Raw genomic sequence first — 17,196 nt, 5'->3', positions numbered from 1 at the left:
ACGTCACAAGTATGAGATCCTGCATGCTACAACGAAGACCCAGTGCAGCTGAATAAATAAAAGTAAATGTTAAAAAGTTTTAATAAAAGTTAAATAAAATGAAGGGAAGAACTTGTTCCTGTCGTTCAGGGCTTCTTAGTCCCAGTGGGAAGTTGAGGCCAGTGGAGTGTGGGCATCCCCTTCCTGAACAGTGAGAACCAATAACATCACACTTGCCTCTATTTGCCCAGACTAGGAGCAAACATGGGCTTTCCCGGTAGCTCAGCTGGTAAAGAATCTGCCTGCGATGCAGGAGACTTGGGTTTGAACCCTGTGTTGGGAAGATCCCCTAGAGAAGGGAACGGCTACCTACACCAGTATTCTGGCCTGGAGAATTTCATGGACTGTATAGTCCAGGGGTTGCAAAGAGTCTGACATGACTGAGCAACTTTCACTGGAACAAATTTTGCTTTTCATTTAGTGCCTGAATTCTGTAGCAACTCACTTTTTCCTAGAGATCCTCCTGGATTCAATTTTTTCATTAAAATTTTTGTTTTTTTAAAAAAATATGCATTCTAATAGTACAAACCATTCTGAATTGTTTTGGGAGTCAAAGAGTCAAAAGCACTAAAAACATTATCTACTGGAGTGAAATAGCAGTACAAGAAAAACAGACACTGACAGGTCACAGAATCTTTGATTTGAAAGGGAACTGGAAGTCACAGAGTCAACGTTTCCCAAAGCAGGTGTCTGGTGCCACCCACATCAATTTGGGCCATACATGTGGAGGATGGCCTTGGAGAATGAAGGGTATCCTCCTCCAAGCTCTTGGCTGCACGGACCCTGCATTTTCCTGAGCTCACTTGCAGATCACCCTGTTGTGAGCCAGCAGTGATGGGAAATCCTCAGACTGAGCAGAGAGCTGGCTCCACTGACCTGCGTCTCTAGTGGCCCTGCTCCTGCCCTATGGAGGGCCACATACCTCTCCTTCCTGGGACAGTCCATCAGAGATTTGACAGCAGAGGTCTCCAAGCTAAACTGGCACAGCTGCTGGGCCCCTCATCCCTGGGAGCAGAGCTCAGGCCCTCTCCATCTTCCGGTGGATGGACTCCAGTGTCCACGGTGTACCACATGGATGGCCCCAGTTGTGTGGGCAGCACCAGGAACCGCAGATGGGTCCCTATCTCTCTGCTCCTGTGGCTCCTGAGGCTGCAGAGCTGTTGGAGCAGCTGTTGCCTAGCCGGGGGCCTTTACTTTCATAAATAAGTGAATGAAAGGTGGGATTCTAGATATTCTAGGAAGTTTTCCCCAACTTGGGCCAACCCCAGATGGCCTCCTGCCTTCAACTGTGTGTCAGTTGTGTGTGTCAGAGAGGACTGGGTGGGAATTCCAGCTTTACCTTGATCTGCCTGTGTAGGTTACACAAGTAAGTAAATTCTTTGTGTTCTTATGTTCTTAGCTCATAAAACAGTGATGTAAAATCTCACAGGCTGACCCAAGGATTAAACGAAATAACCCACGAATAGCCTAGGCACAATGTCAGAGCTCCATAAAAGTGTGTTTCCTTCCCTTATTTTGGAACTGGAGCAAAACACCTGCAGATTGAGGTAGAGCAGACACGGAGGCAGAGTGCTGAGACGAAGAAAGGACTCTGGGTGCTAAGTTGGAACACCTCTGAGCCACACAGGGATCCTGGAGCTCAGGCAACTCACATTAATGGTTGTGGACAACAGAAGAGCCAAGGTGGCAGGGAGGGAGACTGCACCCACGGTCCAGTGGTCGAAAATCCGCCCTCCAAAGCAGGTGACACAGGTTCCATCCCTGGTTGGGGAACAAAGATCCCACAGGCTGAGGGGCAACTAAGCCAGGGCTGGCAGTTCCGAAGACCCAGTGAAGCCAAAAGATAAAATAAATATTAAATAGGACACTTGTGCCCCAGAATACTATGCAGACCTTAAAAGGCCTGAGGTGTTAACATAATCTGATAGAAGGTGGTATTACCAAAAAAAAAGGAAAAAGAGGTAGGGACGGCGAGATTATCAGGCAGCAACAGAGACACTCAGGAGCCGCGGGGCTCTTGGAGGCACCAGCCCTGTCCTGAGGGTGCTGCTGGAGTCGCTCTGCTCTCCGCCACTCAGCTTGATGTATGTCTTACTGAAGCCAACGATCCTTGAAGACGCGATCATCGCTAAGGCTTCTTTCTGCTCCGATTATAATAGGCAAATGCTGAGGAATTTATTCCGAGCTCTCCAGCCTTCCATCTGCCTTCCTTAGGGCTTGGCAGATTGCTTTCCAGTCCGCGGGCCGCTGCAGTCCAGTGCTCGTGCAGAGTGAGGCCGGGTCCGGACCCCAGCAGAGGCGCAGGTCGCTGAGCAGCCCAGCGTCCGGGGTCTCCGACTGGAAGAGCCGGAGAAGAGCCAGCATTTCCACGGAACCGAGAGGACTGAGGTGGGGCTGGGGAGGGGGCGAGGGAGGAGGCCAGGAGGACGGGGAAGGGAGGGTCTGTTTGCGGGTGGAGGGGACGTTCTGAGGGTGCGGCCCGGGAAGCCCCACCACCGCAGACCTGGCCCGGCCCCGCAGAGGCCGGGAGGGCCCGGGGCGCCTCTCTGTGTCACCTTTCGGGCTGCGCCTGGTTTCCATAGCGACCGCGGAGCCGGGCGCAGAGGAGGCTGCGGCAGGACCTGGCCTCCTCCTCGCGCCGCGCGAGTCGCGCTCTCCGGCCGCCGGAGCCGGGCGTGGACTGGGCCTGGGGCCGGCGGGGCGCGCTCAGCACGCGAGCGGCCGGAGCACCTGCGCGCGCCGAGGACCGCCGGCCCGAGGGCCCGCGGGTGAGTGCCGCCTCGTCCTCTCCTGGGCGGGTCTCCGCACCACACGGTCAAGCGCTGTTTGGACTGCTGCTGCGTTCAAAAGTCACACCTTTAAATCGCTTGTGGCTGGGAAGGCTTTTCGTTTCTGACATCTTGGTATTATTATTTCGTCTCCTAAACGCGCCCTTAGCGCAGCTGCGCCGTCTCGGAGCCTCCATTACCGATAGCGCCCCACCGCGCGGGTCCCCGCAAACGCCCCCCCACCGCAACCTACACGAGAGCCGGCGGGGCTAGGGCTCCCAGCCGCCTCCGCGCAAACAGCGGCTGCCGGATGCCCTTGCCGGCGCTGGGGGTAGCGCGTCCATCACCTCCGCAGCGAGGCCGTGCCCCCTCCCCAGACCGCGGAGTCTCCTTCCGGCCAGCGGAGGCCGCGCGCTCAAGCCCGGAGCCCCGGGCTGGACCCGGCGCGCGTGACCGCACCGGGGGCCGCGGTGGCTGCCGCGCAGGTGTTTCTCTCGGATAGCTCTGACAAAGGGTGTGAAGTTCAGCTGCTCCGGAAGCGAGGCAGGGGCCGAATGCCTTCCTGGAGACTGGCTTTGTTTAGAATCCAAGGATTGTGATTCCATGGTAAAATACCCTCTGGATGTAAAGCCCTCTCCTTGTCTGCTCATCCATCTCCATCATCCCATCCCCCCACCCCCAAAGTTCTTCTAATTGGTCTGTTACTGTGATCAACGGTTTAGAGGTTTCGCTGTTATAAAGGTTCCTTTCGAGAGAAGGGTGAAGTCTTGCTAAATGAGAGATCAACAGAAGGCTGCACCGTTGGGAGCGGTTCTCAACCCGGCCTGCATGTTGGAACACCTGGGGAGCTTTAAAAGGTACTGATGCCTGGCTGTGGTCATTTTGTAATATATAGAGATACCGAATCACTATGTGGTGCACCAGGAGCTAAGATAGTGCTGTAGGTCAATTATACTTCAATTTGTTTTTTTTAAAATGTATATATATTTTCAATTTTATGTGTTTATTTTTAGCTGTGCTGGGTCTTCGTTGCTGCATGGGCTTTTTTCTAGTTGGGAAGAGCCGGGTACTCTCTAGCCGTGGGGCGCAGGCTTCTCATTGCAGTGGCTTCTCTTGTTGCAGAGCTCAGGCCCTAGGGCGTATGGGCTTCAGTAGTTGCAGATCCCCTGTTCTAGAGCACAGGCTCAATAGCTGTGGCACACGGCCTTAGTTAATCTTTTGCATGTGGGATCTTCCTGGGTCAAGGATCCAAACGCTGTCTCCTGCATTGACAGGCGGGTTCTCTACCACTGAGCCACCAGGGAAGCCCAGGAATATTTTTTATATATTGATTTATTGCTGAGTGGTGCAGCTGAGAGACATGGTGTTAGTTCCCCAACCAGAGATCGAATCTGTGCCCCCTGCGTTGGGAGCACAGCATCTAAACCACTGCACTGCCAGGGAATTCCCAGTAAAATAAAATAAAATACTGATGCCTGGGTCCCATCTCCAGAGATTTTGGCTTAATTGGTCTGAGACACAGCCAATTTTTGTAAGCTCCAGGGTGATTCTAACGAGCTAAGTTTGCAGCCCACCATTCTGCTCAATCGGGATGGTGTTTTCCCAGGTGAGCTTGGTTATGGCTTTCTCTCTCCTGTGAGCAGCTGTCTAGGGCAGGTGTGTGACTGCTGCGCCTGTCCACATGCTCAAGCCCCTCAGAGAGGCTCAGGGTGAAGGTGCTGTTTCAGAGGAAGGAGGAAGCATCTCTCTGAGAACAGGTCTCCTCACTAAATGAAATGCTCTGATTTGTATTCCAGGGAAAGCGGGGGAAGAGAAGCATGCTTTTGCAAGTCCGCAGGCTGAGAGCTGTGTCCTCTTGTAGGTGATGGACTTCCTGTTAGTAGTTGTCAGGGTCACGTGTAGATCTCCCCCCTGCTGCGAGGAGGCTGGACACTTAGAAGGATGGACACCACAATTAGGAATGTGGTAGCCACTCTGAAGAAGGGAGAAGCAACTTAAGAACACCTAAGAGTTAGAAATTCTTATCTTTCTCAGGCCTGAAACCCTTCAGCATAGCTTGAACTCCTCCTGAATTTGAGGGATTTCCCTGAATATCTAAGGGCCAGGGTCACCTCTTCTCTGCAGTTACTACTGCCCACAGGAGAGCCCACCTGTTGGAACAGGTTTTTCCAGTGCTTTCGGTCTAAGGACACCTCATGAATATTCATAAGTGCTATGAAGGGGGTGGAAGGCAAGTTTGAGTTTGCAATGCCTAAGGTGCTCAAGGAAATTAGGTAAGGCCGGAAGGTTCTGAACATGAGACATTAAAAATGTAGACACACTAGAAAGCATAATTTACTGACCTGGAGCCAGAACTCCACCAGTCAACAGCTTCTCAAGGTGCTTGCTGTAATTTTGGCTGATAGAGATTGGTTATGGTCTCCCTGATGGCTTGGCATAAAAGTACTATCTCTTCTGAGACCCCTGGCAAGGCTTGGTCATTCCCCTCATCCATAGGCAAGAGAATTAGGACCTGTCTAAAGGTCATACAGCCACCTGATGTGGATCACTGTGGGAGTGGCTCGGAGACGGGTGTCCCCAGGATGACCTCAGCTCTCCCACATTCCTGCCTGGACTCACCCTCCAGCATCCCTGGGTGCTGACCTGGAGGGGCCTCTTCCCAGTGCCTGCCTGGTCCACGAAGCACTCTCATGTCTCTTCCTGGAGTGATCTGACCTCCTGAGACAATGCCTTTGCTTACCCAGCCTGGGCCTCCTTCTGGTTCCCCCGTAATCACTTGGCACGGCCAGGGTGTGGGCATAATTCACCCGCTGCTCTAGCCTCTTGGTTGGACTGGAGATGCTCTGGGCTAGTCCACATGAAGGATGGCCCCCAGGGGCTTCTGTGACCTCAGGCCCAAATGCCCTTTCCCAACATGACACCACAGAGCTGCCACATCTCAGGGACAGGCCAGGCAAACCCTGGGAAGGCAGCTAGCCCCCGGATGGCCACTTGCGACAGCGACAGCACGTCTTAGTCCTCACAGCCACCTGCTTGTCCATGACCACCAATATCTAGTCTCTGAAAATGGGCGATTTATTTCACAGGCCGCTGGGGGCAGGTGTCCAGTTGATTTGGCTTAATCCATGTGTATCAGTTCATTGGAGGGGATAACAGAGACTGCAGTGTGAAATGAAACCCTGTTTTACATTTTTTTCAGACTGTGGATTATGACTCATTAGTGGGTCATGAAATCAGTTTGGTGGTTCGTGGCCAGCATTTTAGAAAGAAATAACGAGGGACTTCCCTGATGGTCTGGTAGCTAAGAGTCCACGCTCCCAGTGCAGGGGGCCTGGGTTTAATCCCTGGTCAGGGAGCTAGATCCCATATGCCACAACTAAGAGTTCTCACACTGCAACTAAAGATTCAGCATGCTGCAACTAAGACCTGGTGCAGCCAAGTAAATAAGTAAATAATGATTTTTTTAAAAGAAAGAAATAAGAAATGTATTCAGACGAGTAAATGAATAAGAAAAAATACACAGATAATGTTCCTCACTGACAGTAATCAAAAGTGAAGATCATAGCAACTCTGCTTTACTTCTTGCTGATAGAAGTAACAATTAAAAACATAGCCTCTAATGCTACTAAGGGTGCTGTAAAATTGTGCTTTTTACTGTGGGTTGCATGTAAATTGGTAAAATTTGGGAGGAATGCAACATGATACTAGGAAAAGCTATAAAAGTACTATACCCAGGAATTTTTCCCAAGGAAGTTATTTAATAAAGATTTTAAAAATTCTAAATACATTAAAGATATCCTTGACTGTGTTAGTTATAATAGAAAAAAAATAGAAATAACTAAAATGTTCCCACATTAGAGGAACAGTTTAAAAATTTTGTGGTGTATCCGTATAATGGAATATTTTGTGTTTCAGTGAACGCTTACATCCAGACACATACAGAGAGAAATAGGGAAAGACTTATAAAATGAAAAAGAATATAAACTAGCAAGCACACCATGTTTGTAACTTTAAATAATCTGTGTGTCTGTGGAAGACAAATGCCTATGTGCAAGTTGCTAAAGTGATGGGTCATAGTTTTAAAAATTCATTTGCTGTTGGGTATAAACCTTTCAAGACTGGAAGGAATCAATGTAAAGGAGAAGAAAAGAAATCCCAGAAATTATCTGGGTATTTGTTTTCTTGGCCCTAGAAACCAGAAAAATCACAAGAATCAAAATTACGTTGAATAACTTCATGCTGTGTGGATTTTTTTTACTCGTTGTAAGCTGGTGTCAATTTTGGTGAATTCCTTGCTTATGGCGGATAGTTTGTGAATAGCTGTTGACTGATCTTTACACATATGTGTGTGTGTATATATATATATTTATAATTTAATTATTTATTTGGCTGCGCTGGGTCTTCGTTGCTTCTTGGGGCTACTCTCTGGTTGCGGTGTACAGGCTTCTCCTTGCAGTGGCTTCTCTCGTTGTGGAGCACAGACTCTAGGGTGAGTGGGTTTCAATAGTTGTGGCTCCCACGCTCTGGAGCACTGGCTCAATAGCTGTGGCACGTGGGCTTAGTTGCTTTATGATCTTCCGAGATCAGGGATCGAACCCTTGTTTCCTGCATTGGCAGATGGATTCTTTACCACTGAGCCACCAGGGAAACTCTGGTTGATCTTTTAGTTATATGTGCTATTTATAATCACAGTCCTGGGAAAACTTTAATTTGTCTCTAAAGAAGCATCAGAAATCTTAGTGGAAATAGCACTCTGTCTTTAACTGTATTTTCTAAGGGAACTTTAATTTTTCCAGCGTAGGGAATACAACTTTGGGAACTTTCCCCCCATTCAAACAGTTGTAAGAACAGTTTAAGTAAGTCACAGCCCTGAAGGGAGAGGTAAGATGTGTGATGGACAGAGGTCTGGGGAAACTTTGTTAGAAATCTGCCCAACGTGGACGTGTAAACGATTTATTTGAATTGGGACAGAGAGTAGGGAAAGAGGGGAAGCAGGGATCAGGCGGGTTCCAAACCAGAAACTTGGGACACCTGTTCTGTGGAATTTTCAGACCAGCTGGCCTGGGGTCACCTTGCCTCGGAGTTTGCGGTGTAACCTCAATGTAAACATTTAGTGTCTCTGTGTTTCCATCATCCTCAAGAGGAATGAAAACTCTTGCTCTCTTCTTTCCAAAGGCATATTCGGTGGAAGGTTTAGGTTTTATGCATATTTATGTGCCCCTTGCACTCCTTCCTGGAGGGTGTCTGCGTTTTCTTTTCTTTTTCCTGCATTCTCTGATAGGCCTTTCAGGAACAGAACACCAGGACATGGGAGGGGGATAGAGATGTAGGGGAGAGCCCCAAAGGGCAAGAGAAGAGAGAGACACAGAGAACATTGTACTTGGGTAGACTCAGAAGGCCAATATCAACTCTCAATAACTCTGTGAAGTATTACTTTCTCCATTTTTCTGATTTGGAGAGGATTCCTGCTATTCAGAGACACTGATGTGATCAGAATTTTTCTGCAGAGACCAGGGAAGTGGGCTCGTTTTAGTCTCATGATGAAACCCGCACTCCTGTCGTGCCTCTGAGTCAGATCACTTGGGTTCACGTTCGAGTGCGGCACTCGTGAGCTCTGGGTCCCTGGGCAAGTCTTTTAACTTCTGTGAAGCTCAACTACCTTACATTAAAATAGGGATAATAATGACAAATGAGGTTGTTATGAGGGTTAGAACTTATACCTTTTGGGGGTTTTTGGTTTCCAGTAATGAAAGTAGGCTTTAGGGCTAACTTTGGGGAAGGGTGAGGACATTTACTGGAAGAGTAGGAATTAGTTCACACAATGGAATGAAAAGTAAACAGGCAGGCCTCGGGAAGGATGAGAACCCAGGCAGCTAAGGGGCCCGAGAAAGCAGACAGACACTGGTTTCCTTCTTTAGTGACTCGCGACTGGATGAATCAGCTTCGGTTATTTTCAGTGTGTGTGTCTCTGCTCAACACTCAAATTCCAGGGGGAGAAGTCAGCCTGCCTGGCCTGGGCTGCCTCCAGAGCAGGGCACCTGATCACATGGCCACCCACAAAAGAGGTTGTAGGTGCCGTTACCCCACAAGAGGGCCTGGACGCTGGGCTGGCAAGAGCCACAGACGTCCACCCGGAGCCCTCCTGTGGGACGGCAGGCCCGGACCTGCGCACCATGGGGCCTCAGTGCTTTCCACGCACATTAGGCTGGGACACCCTGGAAGGCGGTATCGAACAGCACCCTGGGTGGACCCTCAAGTGCTCTTGCAGGAGGTTGGCCCACCACCCGGTAGAGCTGAGGCATTAACCCCCGGGGCAGCTCTGCCCCGCCCGGTCCCAGCTCAAGGTCCAGGCAGGTGGGCAGGGGAGTGGTCAGGTGTCAGCTGTCCCTACTCTTTCCTCAGGGCTTTCATGGTCAGGAAGTAAACATCTCCAGGAAATCAGGGTAACTTCTCCTCTAAATAAGGTTAGGGGTGTCTGGCCCAAGTGGCCCAAACTATTTACAGGCTTCTCCTCGGCAGTTCTGCTGTAACAATCTCCGAGGGCACCATGCTGACATGTCTAGGCTGGGCTTCAGAGCAGGTGAGCTTTGGCTAAAGACCTGTGCTTGTGGGGGGATCAGGACCCAGAGACCATAAGTCTAGAGGAAATATGGGGCGATATGGATGCTTTCAGAGAAGGCAATGGCACCCCACTCCAGGACTCTTGCCTGGAAAATCCCATGGACGGAGGAGCCTGGTAGGCTGCAGTCCATGGGGTGGCTAAGAGTCGGACACGATTAAAGCGACTTAGCAGCAGCATGGATGCTTTTCTCATTAACTTTCCCTTTTTTGGGGGAGACTATTATGTTAAAATACAAAAGGAGGTTCCATAGTCTATTTTCTCCCAAAATGAAAGAGCACAAATAAGCCAAAGAAGGTAATTTCAAAGACTCCCCATCCCATCCCTCTCTTCACTGAGATGTTAGCATGTTCGTCTTTTCCCTCTTGAATTCCCTTTCTTCCTAACCCACCAACCTGCCTCCCCCTGGGGCAGTGAGATGGTCCTTGGGGAGGAACTCTGCGTGTTCTTTGCACGTGGGAACCAAGACAAGTTAAAAAGTTTCAACTCTTAAAACACTTCTCTCTCTCTCTCTCTCTCTCTGAGGGGCCACTCAGCCCCTTCTCCACAAAACCTCCCCTGACGTCTTGAATGGGCCCCTTCTCAGTCTCACAAGATAATACTTCCTACCTGGCAATGATCCTTTCCTATCTGAACCCAATTGTCAGCTCCTTGAGGGCAGATCCTATGTCCTGTTTTTTTTTTTTTTAAACATTTATTTATTTATTCGGTTGTGCTGGGTCTTGGTTGAAGTGTGTGGGATCTAGTTACCTGACCAGGGGTTGAACCCAGGCCTTCTGCATTGGGAGCACAGAGTCTTAGCCCCTGGACCGCCAAGGAAGTCCTAAGACTGGCTTGTTTTCAAATCAGTCTTCAGTGTAGAAGAGAAGCAGGACATCAAGCTTTTCAGACCCTCTTGTCTTCAGTAGGTCCACATGACAGCGGAGGTTGCCCAGGAATCAAATTGTACCACACCCTCCTGTTCTTCCCCCTTGACTCTCATCCTACAGGTAGATGGCGGGCTTCTGAGTCCATCCAAGGCAACCTGGAATCCTCAGGCTCCACGTAGCTTGGTTTTTCCTTGATGGTCCTTGCATTAGAACACTCTTGGGGTCATGATGAACTGAACTAGTGGCAGTGACGTTGAGAACAATTGAATCGAATGGACTGAGTTCCTACGGCACCACAGAATCCATCCACAGGCAGTGTTTCGGTCAGCATTCTTGGCTCGTGACAGAAAGCTGGCCAAAACTGGTTTAAGTTTTGTAAAGAAAGAGGGAAGGTATTGTTTTATACACAGGCTTCCCAAGAGACTTGAATCAGGGCTCACAGATTTGACCTGACGTAGCTCCCCACTCCGGAGAAGGCAAGGCACCCCACTCCAGTGTTCTTGCCTGGAGAATCCCAGGGACGGAGGAGCCGTCTATGGGGTCGCTCAGAGTCGGACACGACTGAAGCGACTTAGCAGCAGCAGCTCCCCTCTCACTTTTTCAACTACTCTCCTTCTGGTGCAGGTTCAACCTCATGGCTCAGGATGGCTGCTAGCAGCTCCCAGAGCTTCTTGCATCCCACATCAAGTCCAGAGCGGGGTTGGACTCAATCCTGACCAAACACAGCTGGGAGTTGGGGAGGGATAAGTTCTTCAGTGGGAAATTAGGATACTGACAGCTGGAGGGGAGAAGAGGCTGTGGAGAAAGCCACAAGACAAAAACAAAGCCAAGGGACCAGAAAGTTAGGCAGGAATTGAGAGTCATATTGGGTGGCTTGGCCACTCGATATGGAGGATGGCTCGTTGTGGACTCGCCCCATCACAGAACTGGGTGTTGTTGAAGAAATGCAAATGATTTTCGTATTAGCCAGTACTAAATATAACTCAGAGGACTCATCTCCTTTTATAGCTAAAAAAGTTTCTATGTAAGGACTTGTTACCCTTTTCAAAATTGTAATTTAGGGCATATGTGCTCTATTGAGCCATCTGTTCCACTACCTTCTTTACTGGTTCAGGTGCCATGGCCCTGAGCTTGTCTCATCATTTGAACAGATTTTACTCTTGATTTCTCTATCTGTTCTCAGGGATTCTGGCGAAGAGTGGTTGAATGGAGAGAAAAGGAATCACTCATTTCACTATTCAATTCAGGGGACTTGGAAGGAAGGATACATATTTATTACCTTGATGGGTTAAACATACACCATAATAATCAAAACAACAAGATATTGTTTTTCATCTGTCAAATGGCAAGGATTACAAAAGAGATGTCCAGGATTGGCGAGGGTTCAGAGAAATAGCCACATCTTAGATGGCTGGTGAGGATAGAACTGCTGTAAACTTTCTGAAAGGCCACTGGCAATATGTGTGAGACATTTAAAAAATGTACATACGTTTTGACCAAGCAATTCCATTTCTAGAAATATATGCAGGACAGTGAGGGAGACACAGATGTAAGGAACAGACGTTTGGACTCCGTGGGAGAGGACGAGGGTGGGATGATTTGGGAGAGTGCCATTGAAACATGTATATTACCATAAAATGGATGACCAGTGCAGGTTGCATGCATGAGGTGGGACACGCAAAGTGGGGGATCTGGGGTAGCCCAGGGGATGGGGTGGGGAGTGAGGTGGGAGTGGGGTTCAGGACGGGGGAGACGTGTGCACCTGTGGCTGATTTGTGTTGATGTGTGGCAGGGACTACTGCAATATTGTAAAGTGATTAGCCTCTATTTAAAATAAATTAAAAAAGAAAAAAAAAGTGCATAAATTTTGACCAAACAATTCTATTTCTAGAAATATTAGGAAATAATCGTAAAAATATATAAACATTTACATATATGGATAATCCTTGAAGTTACATATAATAATGAAGAATTGAAAATAATCTTAATGCCTAAAAATAGAATTAAATAACTTACGGTATAGCCATATGATGCAACCATTTAAAATCATCTTTTAGAATAATCTACATGGCATGGGAAAATTCCTGGTCTTGTTAAGGAGAAAGTATTAATAGATTACAAAGCAGTTTGATCAATTTTTATTTAAAAAAAGATATACGCAGGGGGCCTTCCCTGGCAGTCCAGTGGTTAAGACTGCAGGGGGCATGGGTTGGATCCCTGGTTGGGGGCAGGGGAGATATATACAAAAAAGAAAATACACATGTACACACAAAAAAAGTATAGGAAAAAACATATATCAAAATTGTAACACTGATATGCTGGTAAGAGGAATGGCTAGATTTTATTATTTTTGTAATTTTCCCTATTAAACATTTTAAAATGATGGACATGTATTACTTTGGAAATTAGGAATTTTCCTTTTCTTAAAAGTGAGACAGACCACACACAATTCTTTCAATGGCCACAGTATGGATGGACATCATCCTGCCTTCTGTTTGGTTCACGTACAGGTATTCCTGGGTGCCTTCAATCTCTCCACCTTCCTCCCCAACACAGGCCCTGTCCCCAAACCCCACCCCATGCTCCTCCTGCCCTGGGGCAGGAGCCATCTAATGCCAGCTTGTATGTTTAGCTGGGGATAGAGTCCTGGCACCTGCTGATCTGATCCATTCCTCACCAAGGGGGTCTGATGTTTTCCACACTCATCTAATCAGTAGGTGCAGGCTTCCTGGACGATCCATCAGGATTACCTCAAACAGGTGCCCAAGAAATACCTGGATGCATAAATAAAACACCCAGATAAGCAGAGACGTTTTAGAGCTCTCTGGGGATGGGACAAGACAGAGGCACTATGGGAGTGAAAATTAACTGGATGGGTAAGGGCTGGATCAGGCAGACAGCAACTTGGAAATACTGACTCCAGGGTGGCCATGCTCAGCCTTCTCAATTGATATCTAAAGTTTACTGGTTTCCATGCCATTTTGCTGGCCTGCCCATCCCTGTGACGGTTTCAGCAGTTTAAAAAGAATGAAATCATTAGCCCAGCTTATTTTTTCAAGCTGTGGCACCACTGTCAGTGGAGCAGGATAGTTCACTCAATGGCAAATCAGGAAGTTCCCCGAATTAGAGTCAGCAACCCCACACAGGGAAGCCCCTTTGTCACGGGCATGGGTTGATTCTGTCTCCAGGCACCATAGGGAGTGGGGCGCAGTTTTTGTTGCCCTTTTCTGTGGAATTTGCCAGATGTGTCAAAGACATAATCTCATTGACAACATATGAACAATAAGCCAGTAAAGTGAAGTAGAAGGTGTTTCTCCCAGTTTACATAAGTCCACTGAGAGCACTTGCTGTACCAGGCTTCTCTGTTCCATGGTGTGGGTTTTTTGTTGTTGTTGTTGTTGCTATTTTGTATTTCTTCCCCTATTGCTTATAAGGTTCTCTACTTGCTACATATGAAAAGTCTGTGTTCACTTAGGGAGCAGGGGTTGCAGGGGCCAGTCCACAACTTGGAAAACTAAATGCCTTATTCAACAGCGTTGTTACAGGAGGCAAGTGCATCAGTTCGCTTGCAGCTTTGCCTGTAACAAACTGCTCCTAACCTTCCTGACGTGACTGAGGCTGAAATATTACAGGTCCAGGGATCAATGTAAAACACGATACAGGTGCATCACATTCTCTTTCGTATGGAATGCAGTTGGTTCTGAAGAAACAGGAGATAGCCTTGCGTTGTGGGGGATGCGAAGGTAGGCACCGTAGTTAGACCTCCACTGTGTGTGCCTTGCGCAAGTCAACTTCTCTAAGCCTGTCTGAGGCTGAAATGAGGTGATACATGCAAAGCACTTCCAAACAGTACCCAGCGTATTGGAAGCATTTATTAATGCTAAATGTAAGCAGAAGGAGCTGCTGCTGTAAATGAAGGAGAGAGGTAAATATGTCAATAAAAATTGCATAGTATAGGGCAGAAAATCAGGGTTTGCGGAACACAGAGTAGAAGTAGGAACTCTATAAGCCAGAATCTTCTGTTCATCAGACTGGGAAGGCTTCATGGAGGAACTGGACTTTCTTGAACTCTGCCTAATAGTTGGAAGATGAGTTGTCTGGGTGGGGAGTGGAGCTACTAAGGGTACCCCAGACACCTGATACAACTTGGAAGAGGGTTGAGGGGTGTAGGGAGGTTGAAAAGTTTTGGGACTTCCCTGGTGGTCCAGTGGTTAAGGCTTCAGGCTCCCAATGCAAGGGGCCTGGGTTCTATCCTAGCCAGGGAGCTAGACTCCATGTGCAGCAACTTAAGAAAGATCCCTGGTGCTGCAGCTAAGACCTGGCACAGTCAAATTAAAGAGTTCTGAAAAAAGAAAGTGGACTTGTCAGGAGGGTTGTTACCAAAGTGCAGGCCTGCTGCCCGTGTAAACCTCTAAAACAGAGTAGGTGGGACCCTTTCAGGATGCTTTCAAGTCTTGAATTTGACAGGCAGGGAGACTGAGAGCTCACTGTCCTTGTAGAGTTAAATGGCTGCCACAGACTTGAGGTAGTGACCAGCATTTTGGCAATTCTGATGAGGCCTGACCAGCAAGACCTGTTGCTGAAGCCAGGGGCTCTGGACAGTTCAACACGCAAATGAATTATTAACTGAGGTGTTGTCTGATTATGTGGAGGAAGAGAGAAGATGAGGAGGTGACTCTCAGTAGAGTCAAATTAGAGTAGAAATTATTGGGCAAAGTGTGGCCCTCCACATATGAAAAGAACGCTCTGCTTTCAGAGAGGGAGTCAGAAAGGATATTGACTTTGTCTTCACAAAAGCTGGGGTTAATACTGTCTGAACAAAGGAACTGGTGTCAACTTTCAATCAAAGTTCTTTAGCTGATGTCCCAAATTGAAGAACATATGTAAATATTGCTAATCACAAGCCAAGGATTATAGACTTGCAAAGTTTGAGAAGGACTACGAGAGATCAATTCTACTCCAATATCCTTATTGGATTAGATGAGACAACTGACAACCGGACGGCGGAAAGGCACACGCAGATATCTTCTTCAGTTCTCTCCATATTTTCTTTTCGTTCTCTTAACTCCAAAATTTGAGAATCCCCAATCTCTTTGTTTCCTGTCTGGATTGGATCAGATAGAAAATTCCAGTTGTGTTGTGCGGCGGCTACAGAGCGCAACAAATAACGTGCCCTTTAATCGCATCCTCTGTCCTCCCTTTCTGGCCGGCTTTGATGTGCCCACCATGCTTTTCCATTGGTCATTTCGTGCGGTTCCTCGCCCCCGTCCAAGGTTCTCAACCAATCAGCTTCTCCCTGGTCCCTCGGGGCGGGCTTTGAGGAATATACCACTGAACCTGCGGGGGGAGTGGAGAGAAGGAAGGGTGTGGAGGCGGCCCTCTCTTTTACCTTCTGCATAGAACCATGAGCTTCTGGCAAAGTCTGAGCCAGCGGGTCGCGCCGGCGGCCCTGGGGACGGGCGGCAGAGCGGGTTCCGGAGGCGCGCTGAGGTCAGCGCCCCGAGGCCGGGGTCCGGTGGTCGCGCCCCAGGGGCCACAGCCCCGCCCTCCCATGTGCCCGCCCCACCCGGCGGCAGCGCCGCTACCACAGCAGCAGCCGCGGTGCTGCTCGCGCGGGACGCCGACTGCTGAGGGGGCGGCTGCGGGGCTGAGGCGCCGGCCCGAGTGGGAGTCGCCACGGGGCTAGGCCGCCGGACGCCACGGCCGAGGGTCTGGACTGTGGGCTGCGGCCGGGACGCTGGCGCAGCGCGGCATGAGGCGGAGGTGAGACGGGCTCCGGACCTGGCCCGGGACCCGCGCGGGCCGGGCGCCTCCCTCTGGCCGCCGCTGCAGCCCCGGAGCGGACGGCAGGCCCGGGTCTGGGGCCGCGGGCGGCGGGCGGGAGGCTGGACGTGCTTGCCAGGAGCGCCGCCGAGGCCGGGCACGAGGGGACCCGCGAGCGGACGCGCAGCTGAGGAGCCGCGCCGGAGAAGGAGGGCGCGGCGGGACCTCGACTCCCTCATTCCTGCGGTGGCCCTCCGTCCCCTCAGGTCCCCATGTGTCTCCCCTTCCCCCGTGTCCCGCATCTCCCCTCTCCCCCCATGTTCTTTGTCCCCTTGTCTCCTTGTGCTCCCATTCCCCCGTGTCCCCCCCCCCCCAACTCCCCCGTGTCCCCCAACCCCCGGGTGCCCCCATCCCCCGTGTGCCCCCTGTCCCCGTGTCCCCCGTCCCCTGAGGCTCACGGACCGCCCTAGTCTTCCGACTCCCCGCAGACTCACTTGAAGGAAGGCGTCTGCAGCCCCGCACACAGCCTGTGAGCTCTAAGGTGGCGGCTGTTTACCGCAGGCATCGGTTACGGTGACATCAGTGCTTAGTGCTGAGAAATGCAAGCCAGTTGTGAGCAGTGTTTTCCTCGAGGCTTACACCTTCTCATTTTCTGGGACGTGGATGGGGAGATGGCGTTTAAACTTGGCGAGTCCCATCTGACAGTCTGCCTGGGAGACAGACGTTTGGATCGTACCCCGGGGGTGCGGGTGAGGTGCGATGGGTTTTGCAGTGAGCACAACCTTCCGCGTCTGCGCTGGGCTGGCGGGGAGGCCCTGCCCTCCTTACCTGGCCACGCAGATGGCAGCTCCTGGTGCTGGCTCTCCTCCGAGCACCTCTGTAAAGGGCCCTCCAGAGGCTTGTATACATGTCTTACTTCATTGTCAAGTGGACTTGGTCAGAAACTTGGCTCAGGTTGTTGTGGCCCTAGAGTGAATTCTCCTTGTGTTCTAGGATTTTAAATTGTTTTTACTTTTTGGATAGGATACTAAACACCATGGCTTAATTCCAGAATTATAGGGAAAACAGGGTTTAGATGGTCCTCTTGCAAAGAATCTTCAGGAACTTAGACCTGGTTCCTAGCTAAGCTGCCTTTTTG

At 49.6% G+C, this 17,196-nt stretch overlaps 1 protein-coding gene and 1 long non-coding RNA gene across 16 annotated transcripts in view; one reads left to right on the top strand and one right to left on the bottom strand.

The window, feature by feature from the left end:
* The first annotated feature begins 2,288 nt into the window (after nt 1-2,288).
* MICAL3 (microtubule associated monooxygenase, calponin and LIM domain containing 3) overlaps nt 2,289-17,196 on the top strand; it is a 156,363-nt gene continuing 141,455 nt past the window's right edge. For 13 of the 15 annotated variants that reach the window (XM_086402667.1, XM_086402666.1, XM_086402664.1 and 10 more), the window contains exon 1: nt 15,839-16,058. The gene's annotated coding sequence lies outside the window, so the exon portion shown is untranslated. Of the gene's footprint in view, nt 2,428-3,063; nt 3,665-15,838; nt 16,059-17,196 lie in introns of those variants that run through there. The other 2 variants (XM_086402650.1, XM_086402651.1) reach the window with 2 other exon arrangements.
* Nucleotides 14,149-16,944, bottom strand: LOC147373025 (uncharacterized). Its single transcript, XR_015164480.1, has 2 exons — nt 16,553-16,944; nt 14,149-15,632 (listed from the first exon to the last, which is right to left on the bottom strand). It is a non-coding gene; the product is annotated as an uncharacterized LOC147373025 (long non-coding RNA).

This window comes from Bos grunniens, chromosome 5 (genome assembly GCF_055505025.1).
Source record: "Bos grunniens cultivar Pamir isolate PY7600 chromosome 5, Bosgru_T2T1.0, whole genome shotgun sequence".
NCBI lineage: Eukaryota > Metazoa > Chordata > Mammalia > Artiodactyla > Bovidae > Bos > Bos grunniens.
This window is presented reverse-complemented; position numbering and strand designations above follow the sequence as displayed.